The sequence below is a fragment of the Myzus persicae genome, unplaced genomic scaffold (genome assembly GCF_001856785.1).
Source record: "Myzus persicae strain clone G006 unplaced genomic scaffold, MPER_G0061.0, whole genome shotgun sequence".
NCBI lineage: Eukaryota > Metazoa > Arthropoda > Insecta > Hemiptera > Aphididae > Myzus > Myzus persicae.
In genome coordinates this window covers 90069-103939 of record NW_019103124.1, presented here as the reverse complement: position 1 = coordinate 103939, position 13871 = coordinate 90069, and the positions used below count along the sequence as shown (strand labels likewise).

At 26.2% G+C, this 13871-nt stretch overlaps 1 protein-coding gene across 3 annotated transcripts in view; it reads right to left on the bottom strand.

Moving 5' to 3' along the window:
* LOC111033830 (ras-like protein rasC) overlaps positions 1-13871 on the bottom strand; it is a 169482-nt gene that overhangs the window by 125314 nt on the left and 30297 nt on the right. Inside the window, exon 2 of one of the 3 annotated variants that reach the window (XM_022314759.1) lies at positions 9564-9639. The exons of the other annotated variants lie outside the window; for them this stretch is intronic. The gene's annotated coding sequence lies outside the window, so the exon portion shown is untranslated. The remainder of the gene's footprint in view (positions 1-9563; positions 9640-13871) is intronic. 3 annotated transcript variants of the gene reach the window in all.

Sequence of the window (13871 nt, the reverse complement as noted above, 5' to 3'; positions counted from 1 at the left end):
TTATTTTGAACTTATTTTAAAAGTAATATTTTTATTTTTTAATAATACATGTATTGTGAGTACTTACAACTATAACAATATGTAAATTATTTTTACATAAATGATCATGTAGTCTATAGTAATTGTTTTTTTTTTTTGTTTAACATAGGTATTATTTATAATAACCATAACATTTATAAGCATTACTACAGAACTTCACGCAGTTATGATTCTTTTTTCAATCATAAAATACTTTTAATACTATTTATAATATGTATTATTAACAAATTAAATATTTATATGATTGCATGCATGATATGTGAATTGTACAGCCACGGTTACGGTTATCAGTGTAAAATGTATTACTTTTCATATTCTACTATTTTTTTTAGGTTCTTAGCTAACATAAGACTTTATTACATTGATTAATTTTATAATTTTATTGTTTTTATATATTTCAAAATATGAAAATTTAACTTCATTTTATTGGTATGATTAACTGATGGTTCAATTTTTTTTTTGGTGCAACGAAGAATGCCAAAAAACCAAAGTGACATTTTTAAAAACTCTAGACGAGCGTCAGTTTCACCATGCTCTGTAAAAAATCTTTTTTTTTTTAATATCATATAATTCATCATTACTTTTCAATTTATTATAATAATAATGCACCGCTGTGTCCCGTGACAAGATGATCGAAACGAGACATGTACTCGACACCAAGTCTACTGTAGGGCTTTTTTTCATATTTTACATATTATATAATATATTATTATAATCCGTACCTAGATATACGATAATTTGCAAAATCAATGAAACATCACGTTTTATTTTTCATTATAATCGATATAAAAGCAAAATATTATAATAATGTATTTTTATGCTAAACGAACAGCGTTTATTTTATTGTATACACGTATGCATCACTGTGAAGTGCTGACCAAATATTATACGATAAGTGAGCCGGACACGTGTAAACCGATGGTAATTATATCATTTATGTTAAAACTTCAAACGGCAAAACGATTCAAACATCCAACAATTTGTGATATATGTGTTGATAAATAAACAAATGTTTGACATTTGGGAGAGTGAAATAAATGTTTTACGGGAAAAAAAATTCAGAAGTTGAATCAAATCACAGACTAGAGCTACATCAGGGACTGAACATTTTAAAACACCTAGAGTTAATATAACAATATTCAGAACGGCTCACTCATCTGATTGCAAACTGCTACTAACCGAATTTTTTACACCTGTATTATAATAGTACTTTTTATGTCAAGAGTGCAATTTATTATTTAATTATTTTTTATTTATTACATACATGCCATTATTGGTATACAATTTAATATCGCAACTCCACGATGATCACTAAAAATATAATATATTATATTTTAGTCAAGAAGAGATTTTATTTTACATCATACTATACTATAAATAATTATATTATATTATGTATATAATGTGATAACTGATAATAATATAGCCCGCAAGTTCGGGCAATGTTAAATATTACCACGAGTGGGTATTCGTTGGTTTCATTCAAATTGAATTAAATTCCAAGTAAATAATTAACGATGTATAAATTCCTATTGAGTAAATACATACTAATATGGTAAACTTTTTTTTTTAACATTACGATAGTATGCATAATATTCATAATTTGGAAAACATAATAAACATACCTACGCTATATAAATGTATATGTGTGTATTACTCCCTGCATACTCACTATGTTATTTACTTAATAAGTATATTGCCTTAAAAATTCTGTAATATTCAGATTGTACCACGAGGACTTGGCCATTTACACTAAATTTACATAATCAAATATCAAATCCTGCGGTGATTCATTCTGTGTATACAATTCAAAAACAATAAATTGTGAAATACAAGACAATTCTTTAGCACTGATTTCAATCGAATGTAAAATCATTATAGCATATAACAACTCACTCTATTCAACATTATTCACCAGAGTATTCAATAATCAAACTAGTTGATAAATAATCATGGTTGTAAGGAGATATAGTAAATTGTAAGACAGTACACGAATGCACAATATTGTAGTATCTCAATAAGTGAGAATTATTAAATATGCATTTTATAAAAATAGTTTATTTTAATATAGTAGATGTAACACATTTAAATCGAAAAATGAATGTACAGTTGCATTAGAATCGTTTAAGTAACCAAATTATAATATAATTTATCTCTATTATTTAGAATTAAATTTTAATTATTACGGTTTTTACTATTTATTTTTGCACAACAGAAATAATTGAATTAAAAAATACAAGGTTAAATTAATTGTTTGTTGAAAATGTAAAGAAGTTTATTAGTAGTGTGTAGAGTATTTAACTTCTACAACTGGCATTTCCATTTTCTTCAAAACTGTTGTGCTACGTATACCTACATTACATTTTAAAATTATAATCAAAGATTAATCATTGTGATGTAATCAATAATGTTTTCAAATTCCCGAATCTGACGAATCATAATTTTATGTTTGCTCTTATATTATTGATGTGTGTGAAATTTATATGTCCGTATATGCATTAGAACTGTTTCAAGAGCACGTCATATGACTAATAAATAAATTCAAATTTTATTATACTTGCCTAATATAATATACTATTTGTATGTTATCCGTGCTTACATAATAATTATTATTAGAAACGGTTTTAAAAGCACACACGTCATAATTAAAAAGGCACCGCGTGTTTACGTGGAAGAAACCAAAAAATACTTTTCTGATGTGTAATATGTTTCAACTATTTTGAGTATACCTCGCCATCGATCAGGTCACTGTTTCATGGTAAATCATTGTATACGAAAAACAATTCCAAAATGGATTTAATCTATTTCTAGGGATATGTACGATATCACAATACTGTGGGTTTTGTCCACTAATAGCTTCAATGGCCAAACTCCATTCAATATTTTCATTTTTTATGTATCCCGAAAAAACTAAACTTAATATATAACATTAATAAAATTAATTCAATAGTATTCAATAAAATAAAATACGCACATATGCAAATCAAATATTTTCAATCAATATCTCATATCTCATCAAATCTGCATTCAAGCCTGATTCCCTCACTACTTTTATATCGTGAAAATACAATGTATAATTGACCATGTGTAAATATAGTCTCTTTACGCATAACAAATAATCAAACTTTCTCAAAGCTTTGTCCCTATGATTTATTAATTATCATGGCAAATGTAAGATTCCCTGTGAATTGCAATATTTTTAAGATGAAAGGAATATCTGAACTTCCACTTGTTCCAAGTGTTATGCAATATTACCATTCTTGTCTCGTGTCAAAATCTCACAATTTGATTTATAGCCTTGTCGATTTTAATTACTTTTAATCGTGTCCCATTGTACAAACAATCAGGAACACACACATTTTTTAATAACATCACAATACGACCTGGTTGCAGATTAAGTGAAGTGGATGGCAGTTCTGAAGGTGTCAGGGATGCAAAATACTTAGGTGGATAACATAATGACATTTTTTGCTATCAGCACCACCCACGCCAAGAGAAACAGCTGCATCAGCGAAAACACACTAAATGTTATCACTGGGTAATCTTGATAAAATTGAATAATTCACTTTCTTACGTCAACATTCAAAGCAGCTAAAATTGCTCTCGTACTCATGGACTTTTAAGTCCAAAGGAATAAATTCCAATTGGATACAACTCAAAAATCAAATTATTACAAAGCAAATCTTCAAAGATATCGGAAGTCTTGATCTTATTATTACAGATTTGATCTCCATCGGCTCTCATATTTTTCGGTAGATTACATTTTTCAAACAAACGCTTATGTTCACTGTTTTTTGAACATAACTCGTAAAGTTTGGAGAAGGCAATTTTCGTCGCAACTTGAAACACTTGTCCCAAATCTCATCATAGGGTAAATTATTTACCAGAAAATTGCAATTTTGGATCAAATATATCTCATATCGCTATATAATTGTTGAAAATTCAAAATTTGTGGTATCATGTAGGATTCATCCCAAATAAATCTGTATCAGTTAAATTTGTTTCATATTTGATGCCAAATTAACGTTATTGGTAGTATCATTTAAATCATTAATGTTTGAAATTTTTTGATTTACATAGGTTGAGATAATTTTTGGTTATAACATGACAATATAGGTGAGTCTTAAGTTAAAAAGGATCGTGGTATAAATAAAATATGTTTTGCGAGTTTCTTCGTGTAAATAGTAACGTCAAATATTTATAAAAAAATATTATACCCATGTATTTTAATATTTCTATTTTCTATATGACTAAATAAAACATATTTTGAAGAATCATGTTTGGTTCCTACATTTTAAATTTTTTTGACAGAGAGACAAACATTATATCAACTTAAATCATACGTTGTCATCAATTTATAAACTTGAAAAATCTTTGCATAGCCCAAGGGCTAAAATATCTTATTTATTTATTTGTTATGAAATATACGAGTTATCATAATATCATGTTTAAATATGGTAGTATAAATGTTTGATGTATGTTTCAGGTATCTATTGTTATTTTTTTTATGATACACAATAAAAAAAAATACAGAATCAATTTTGTCAAAATCTGGTGTCGTGTGAATAAATTCCGTCTTTCCCGATTGTTTTCCCATTTCTAAAAAAAGTAATGAGATTTCTACCACTCAAGTTACCAACTAGATCAATATGGATACCTGAAACCACCATAAAAATAGCGATTTTCGGTAATAGTTTTTCTTCTTACCATGGTGATGATAGACACGAAAAAGCAGACATCATTGTAAACCCAACACATTTTTCGCTCCACTCAGAATCTAAAATACTACATTTTTCACTAGTTTCCGTAACACGATCTTTGTCGGTTCAGATTAGCCCAAATAATGTATTTCATTCGATAGTTAAAAATAATTACTTGAGTGGTGATTAATAATATAAATGTTATTAATATAATTAATTCATCGCCTACAAACATATATACACACATCTGGTCGAAGTAATGAGTGATGATCATCATAGTGTACTGAAAATTAATCAGTCATCGTAGAAACAAAACTATATCAACCCAAATTATCTAAGAATTAAAAACATATTTGTATTTATTATATGAATATGTGCCAGTTGATTGAACTAACATTTGTTTGAAGTATATATATGTTTGATTACATCAAAGTATTATTCGTTAAAAAAAACAATTCACATGAGATCATTTTCTAGTTAAAACAAATTACAATTAAGTTAATAATTGAATTATTGTTACAAAAAATGTTTATTTATTAAAAGTATTGAGAAAACTACATTTTATAAAATTATTAAGATGATAACCAATGCGATACGTACTATAATGATAGGAATTCAATTTTTGAATATATTCTTATTTTGAATAAGTAAAGAATTAGATACTAGATAACACTAAAATTCTTTCTTAAACCTTAAAATGCAAGCTACTCAACAAGCTATAAATATTAAGATAACACGCTATACAGTTATTAGTGACGTGATGTACTTGGTTAGGGATAAGCTAAAACTAAAATATACACATATTATTTTAATGCGCCTACATCAAACATAAAAGAAGACGTCATTTTTCACAAAAACCTTTTTTTAAGGTTCTTTGTGAAGTTATTAAATTAATAAACATTTACTTAGTAATTGTACTACAAGAAATTATATTTACAATATGAGGTTTGAAACATCATAAAATATATTATACTATAAGTAGTGAAATCTTTAATTATGAAATTAACTATAGTTATTATAATATAAATGAGCTTAATTTAGGTTTACTATTGCAAACTGAATCATTTTGGAATCATTTTTTCAGTTGATAACAAAAACTATATTCACTATTCAGTATCTAACGACTAAAAATGCATAATTGTAGATAAATAAGCATGTTCTTACACAATAATATGATAATAACAAAAAAAACGAATTTATTAGGCAACTATTTAGATATTATAATCGTTTTTTCAACGATAATGTTAGGGCTTAATTATTTGCTTGTGAACATTTACAACTACACACATTTTCTACTTTTATATTAAAATTATTTGTATGATATGGGGTTTTTGAATTGTGTACTATTATTTAACCATCGTTATTTTTTTATCAAATTTAAATTAAAGGCAAACATGTTACACTGACTATGCGAATGTTAGTGTAATCGCAATCGATGTTTAGAATCTACATATTTCAATATACAGATACCGAATAGCCAATATTACTATATTGATATATTATACCAATATGTTTGTACTAAATATACGTTAATGAAATTCTATATTGAAGAATCAATTAATGCATCATATTCGACAAAACAATAATGCATTTGCTGAATGCATTTAAAAACCATTAGAGAAATATCAACATTTAACTACACTTATCAAAAAATACATAAATTGGAAAATACAGTACACTATACACTACATTAATTTTTGTCTACACAAAATCATATTCTTATTAAATTAGAAAATGGACTTAGATATTTGGAAAATGGAAGTTATGTAAATTATCGAACCCACAAACCCTGTTCATGACGCTATGAATGATTTAGCATATTATAATGGTGTTAAAGAGAATTCAATTTTAGGGTTTCAGCGGGTATAATTAGAAATTAAACTACATTATAATAATTATTGTTATTATTATCATTGTTATACACACATAACATTTAATAATATAGTAAACTATAAAATGTCTCAACAAGGAAATAGGTATTAATATTTTGTTAGGTAGTAATTGTACACAGATAAAACTCTTGTTTTAACATTTTATTTGTACGTCATGTTTGTCATGCCAATTAAATTTCCTCTATAGAAAACCAAAAAGATCCCAATATGTAGGCATTTTAAGTAATTATGTGAGAGTTATTAATTACGATCATAGCGTAAAAATCAATACTGAAAGTTATTAAAACATTGGATAAAGTAATGTAATTTTTTTTTTTAAATATTTATTGGCTTCAACTAAAAGTTATTAAAGCTCGTTTAGATAATTAAATTGTTTATTTTCACTATATTTTAAGATCATTTGTACCAGTACACGATTTGCGTTTCGAGTTTAGATACAACTAGGTTTATATTTTTTATTCTGTAAATAAATTGTTATTTACCTGCTTATAATATAGTTCCTGAATTTAATTTTGCATAAACGGAAATTTCTAATTAGATACAAAACTTATTTCAAAGTTCACTTAATTTCCTATGGTGTAACGTGAGTTGGGCCGATTGAGGATCAATACATATATTTTATACATAGGTAATTCCATGAGGGTTTTCAGGGCCCTTTGAATTATAATTTAAACTATAGCCAGGGAGCTTCAGAAAATAAAGTTAAAATGATACGTTGTAATTGATTCATTTATTATTACCGCACACAATGAGAAAATAAGATTATATACAACGTGGGGACGGTCACGAAAGGGAAAATTTGTTTGTGTAATATATAGCTAAAGATGTTAAAAAACATTATTATCAATAATTTATCGCTCAAGAACAATTGAATCATTGTGGAACACGATAACACACTTGAATTTGTTTGGACGAACAGAAAAAATATAAATACAAATTGATAATTAGTAGTTTTTTTATTTACATAAGATTCGGTATCGATACCAATTTCCTTCACCTGTGTCCTTTAAACTAGTTTCTTAAATTGTGTGTCTTATTCCGAACAAATTATTTACTTGAGTGTTAGTTATTATTTTATGATTGACTAATTCTATAATAATAAAAAATAATGAAATAATACTACAATAACTCTAATGTTGTTAATATTTTAAACAATGTGTATTTTTTTTTTTTACTTCTGTTGTTTTTTCTTATGTCGCCATTATCGAAAAACTACCTTCCATTTATTACTATTGTACGTTCAATAAAATTATGTTTAGTAATAAAATTCAACACTTAAATTAGAAATAAGAATAATCTATATTTTAAAATAAATATAAATTATAATGAATAGTCTGCAGGGTTACGCTAACAGTAACCCACATAATAACAGAGTGCCACCAATTCGCTGACGAAAGCAACAATTTCAACATACCGCTCATCATGAACGAAGCACTTGAACCAGACTCCAAAGACATATTAAATATATTAGCTTTCCTAAAGAAGACAGAACTGTATAATAAAATCTAATCAATCTCTATGCTCATATCAAAAACTAATAACCTATGTCGTTGATGTTTTTTTTAACTCAATAAAAAAAAAAAACTGTAATGAACTAATTTTGTTAGTCAATTTGAATTTCAAATATATTTTCAAAACTGCATTTTCTAAAAACGCTTAAAATATAAAAATAATCACATACTTTTTTGATAATTAAATGTATTTGAAATATACAAAGTAAATGTTGGAAAGATTACTGACCTTAAGTGCATAGCTTACACAACATTTCCATACATTCCGTCTACACCGAATAAATTAATGCAAATTCAAAATTAATTTTATAATCAATCTGCGACGACCGTCGTATGTCGCGTATGCATATATCATATATTATGTAAAATGGTTATGCGAAACGTCATTATCGTTGGGCGTACGACCACACTCTTGTTGACAAGATATGATATTCTAAATGATTAAGACTGAGTAAATAATCTACCGAACCATCAAACTCAAAGTAACCAGAGAAATTATTTGAAAATTGAGGCTCATATAATAATATTTAGTTTCCGTGTGAAAATGCAGCTCTATTAATCTGGTATTAATACCTACTCTATTAAAATATCAGTTCACCGTCGTTATTATTTATGTTTTGTGAGGTCGACGGTCGTGCTTTTTCGTTAACCAAGAAAAATGTACCTTATTAAATTACAATAACAGTACAAAAAATATCATTTACACAAACAACTGGATTTAATAATATTTGTAATTCGTATCACTAGGTATTAAATATTGTAAGCTTATGATTTTTATCTGCCCCCGTAAACTTGAGAATTTGGACAATACATAATAAATGTCTGGGGATTATATGATTCAATAATGGAAAACCCTTCAAAAAAAGAATTATTTTATCAGAACGCGTAATCACTAATAATATAATATTATGTAACATCAAATGGAATGCAAAAATTGTTTTATTTTATTTCATACGGACTTTTTGTGAAGTAACTTTGTGAAAAATTCATGGAAAAAACTAAATAACCTGATAAATATTTTAAGTACAAATCGAATTACATGCTAAGGATAATACATCGTTTATTTAAAAACAAAACTAGAAGTACAAGAGTCAATCGCCCAATATAGCGTTTCTCAATTTTCTTTGATCACAATAATAAAATATGTACATAACATATTACTAGTCTAGAAATTTCACACGTTATTAAATAGTTGAATTCACTCTTCATCATGTACAAGGTCTCATACATGTAACTCGAGTTGGAGTTTTAATAAAATAATTATATTTTGTTGGTATTGATCTATTGAATTACATACGTATTAATGTGTGTTATCATATAACTGGCACGTCATGTTATTTGTTCATGAATAGTGTTGGACTCACATGAAAATGAAATGTGAAGATAACAATATAATCTTAAAAAAGATATTTAACACTCACCGAATTGCCTTAAGTCTACTCGTTAAATATGTCTGCTTTTTTAATGCCAATTCCAAATGGTAGGTACTTACTCAACCTATAAACAAAACAATAAAAATTATTTTATCCAACAATGGTATTATTTGGTTAAAATGATTTAAGTACTTAGTTATATCATACAAATACAATAGACTTATAAGAGAGAATTCCGATGACTTTTTATATTCTATAAATGTATTAAATGATCGATTTTTAACAGTTTATTATTATTAATACAATATTGTTAAAAACACAATTATAAGAACATTTTTATTAATACAAATACTACGGTGATGTAATTTTTCAATAATAATTTAATAATTACTTTTAAAAATCAACAACAATGCTGAAATAAACTTTTTACTTAAAGAGTATACAGCTTAGACATCACTTAATAAAAATGTATTTTCAAAATAATCATTGGAACAAAATGCAATTCAAGCGATTAAGTAAACTCTTTGGGCCACACATTTATTGTATGAGTATTATTTTTTATGAATAAAAATTTTTTTTGTTTTTAAAATGCATTATATACATAACAGTCCATTTATCAAACACTTAAGTGTACAAAATATTTATATTAGTTTACTAGCTTTTTTTTAATTTTAAAGGTTTTTTTCCTGACTTGTCATCTAGTTAGGAATTTATAAAATTATGACAATAAATAGTCCAATAATTAATATAATTATAATAATGAATACCACTTATAATAACTATATAATAGTAGTAGTACTTAACTTCATTGTCTATTTTTTATTTTATCCTAATTTATTGTTTTCCTTATGTATCACGAATGTGTATATAATCATACATTTTTATTATTATTTGAGAACATTATGGGTACAGGGTATACGTTAGAGCCTATGAAAGATAGTAGTATTGTTTAGTATTATTTAGGTTGATAGTATTTCACACTACTATCGTGTTTTATTTGATGCCAAGGAAGCATTTATAAAATAAAGATAACATTTTGAGTTGCGTAGGTATGCAAACATAGAACATTTTTATTTAGAATAAATTGTATATACCGGGTCATTAACAAAGCATACAATCTACTCACCTACAATTTTTCCTCAAATTAGCATTGTTCAAATTCCGACATTAGAATTTTGAAAATAATGATACACTATCTTTGTTAAATATTTAGATTTTTTGTACCATTTAGTCAGGGTCATGTGGCCAATAAATTATTTTTAAATTAGATCCACTTTATTTTTTTTTTAACCGTTAAGTAAGTATTTTTTTTTAATTTCAGTAAACAACAAAATCTGAACAACTATTTTTTGAGCTATTAAAATATTGTATGTACTTAGCATAATATAGTCCATACTAATAGCTAATTTTTATAAAAAATATTGTGGCTGTATAAATTTTAAAATCATAGTAAGACTAATATTATTATATTTACAATTTATGCTTTGTCAAAATGTTATGTAAAACCATTAATAACGACTATTAATTTTAGTACATAAAGTTGAACAACTAAAAAACCAATAGTTCCACATTTTGACTAGAGTACGACGATATTTTCAAGAAATAATGCATTTACACCCAATTTATTTGCAACAGAAAGATTGTGTCTTGTTGAAAAAAAATAAGCCACAACAGTAACCCACAGGACACTATTTAATGGTAGGTATAAAAATATAAGTTTTTGAAAATATGGTCTTTAAGTGTATACTTAAAAAACCTAACAGTTCCAATTTAAAAAAAAGATACATTACGAAAGGATAAAAAAAGGTGAGTAATCGGCACGTAATTTTGCCGTTTATACATATAATGCTAGGCAAGAACATAAAAAAATAAAATAATAGTTAATTGAGAATGGGCCGAACTAAACAGACAGCAATACGAATACACTTGCCTTTCTTCACTCACCTTTATGTATACAGCTATTGCATTATTAGTATTGTTAAACATTTTAGAACAATGATAAATCATCAAATTCGAAAATCGTTTCGGCAGAGCATATGCTTCCAATATTGTTCATTTCTTGTGTTTTTCTTTACAAATAAGATAAGTACTAAGAAAATAAAAATAAAAAATGGTATTTTTAAAGTACCAAGTTGATAAAATGTACAGTAAATAGAACGCTATTATTAAAACTTATCTCCAACCAAAAAAAGTTTTGGAAAAAAATAATCATAGCTATTACAAAAAATATATTCCATGTTTCATTCTGAACGTCAAGTCTTCTTAATTAAAATTTTATTTTGCTTATAGTAAAAAACAATTTGTCAGAATTGTAGTTTTGGTGATTGTTTTAACAGCAATCACTCATTATTAAAAAAATTATTGAAGTTTTTGAATATATATTTTTTTTTTTAATAATTTAAATTTATAATAAAATTACATTTTACTTTTTAAGAGCATTAAAATATTTTTGATTTTATATTTTGAAGGGTTTTTAGTGTTTAGTTAGTTAGTTAGTTGATTAGTTATGGGAATTTAAAATGTATAAAAGTGTGATGTGATGTGGCACATTTTACCGCTCAATAATATGAAGGTCCACTAGGCATATTAATCATCTAAATATCACATCAATTATGTAAATTATCAGCGAGATATTTCGTTTGGAATATCAAATCAAAAATATTTCAAAAAAAGAAAATCTTAGAATATCATAATGATAAAAATTAAATACATGTCTTGCGTATATACTACATATTTAAAATTTAACTGCTATCAATTTCCCAAGCCCCGTTCTTAAAATATATATCTTATTCTAAAACACGATTCTACTGTTGTAGTCCATTCAATTATTCATGGCAATAATAATTAATCAAAATGACGTCAAACACTAATATAATTATACTACACCTGGTCTCACAATGGACCATGTTATTTAATTAGTACCTACTGCTAGTCATTAATTGGAAAAAATACGCGTAACACTAAAGCATTAACAATTGGGAATATTTATATTAATTGTTATAATCAAAAGTATCGCAAGTACATTTTTCATTTGAGCTTTCATATTTTATTTGCTCGGCTGTACTTCATCCAAAATTAGGTGAAAGGTATTTAAAAAAATGAATTTTACTTTCACTTAAAAAAGTTGATAAAAATCAAAAAACGCTTTATTTATACATTTCAACTAAAAAATTATAGGTATATTGATAATTATCTATAAATGGATTCCTTTTTTAAGAACATTAAAACTTGTAAAATATTTTTTTTTATTTAATCTTTTATTAACAAAACAAAATAAATTTGGACTTACTTTAAATACAGTGTCCTACCATAGTTTTTCACTGATGTAAATAAAGCCACTCAATATTTCACTAGCACTTTAAATAACCTAAAAATCCATGCCTCAGCTGAAATATCTATCTCCTCAAAAACCAAAAAATTGAAACCATGGGCCACTACCGCGATAATTAACTCAATAAGACAAAGAGACCGTCTCCATTTACAAGTTAAGAAACACCCCCTTAATTTAAATTTAAAAGATTACTACGTAAAATTTAGAAACAAAATTACAAAAATAATAAAAACTGCAAAGATCCTTTACTACAAAGCAGAATTACTAAAATCTGGAAATAACACAAAACTTAAATGGCAGACTATTAATAATATCTTAGCAAAAAATAAGAAATCAAGTAACTTTAAAGAATTATTAAATAACTGTAAAAACATAAATGATTATACTGATGAAAACCCCGAATATATTTTGGCTGAAAAATTTAATAAATATTTTACAAATGTAGCTACCGATTTAATTACGTCACTAAAAAACCGTAAAAATACCTACAATTACACTACAAACTTCGACTATAATTTGCAAAACAAGGTATACTTTAATAAATTCGACCTAATCACTCATACTGAAATTTTTGAAGCTATCTCTAAATTAAAAAACGGATCTTCACCCGGTCTTGATAAGATACCCTCCGATTTACTAAAAAAACATAGTTTAACATTTTGTAAACCATTAAGTCATATTTTTAATCTATGCATATCACAAAATAAAGTACCAGATGCCTTTAAAGTAGCTATAATAACCCCCACACATAAGAAAGGTCCTATCTCAGCTCTAGAAAACTTTCGTCCGATATCAGTTATTTCAAACATAGCTAAAACATTTGAAAAAATCATAAAAAAAAAACTTATATCTTTCTTAGAATCAAACAATCTTCTTTTTGAATGTCAATTCGGTTTTAGACCCAATAGAAGCACGGACCAAGCATTAACGAATGTCACAAAACTTATCTATACTGCACTCGATGAAGGAAAAAAATGTGCTACAATTTATTTAGATCTGGCTAAAGCCTTCGATACAGTGGATCA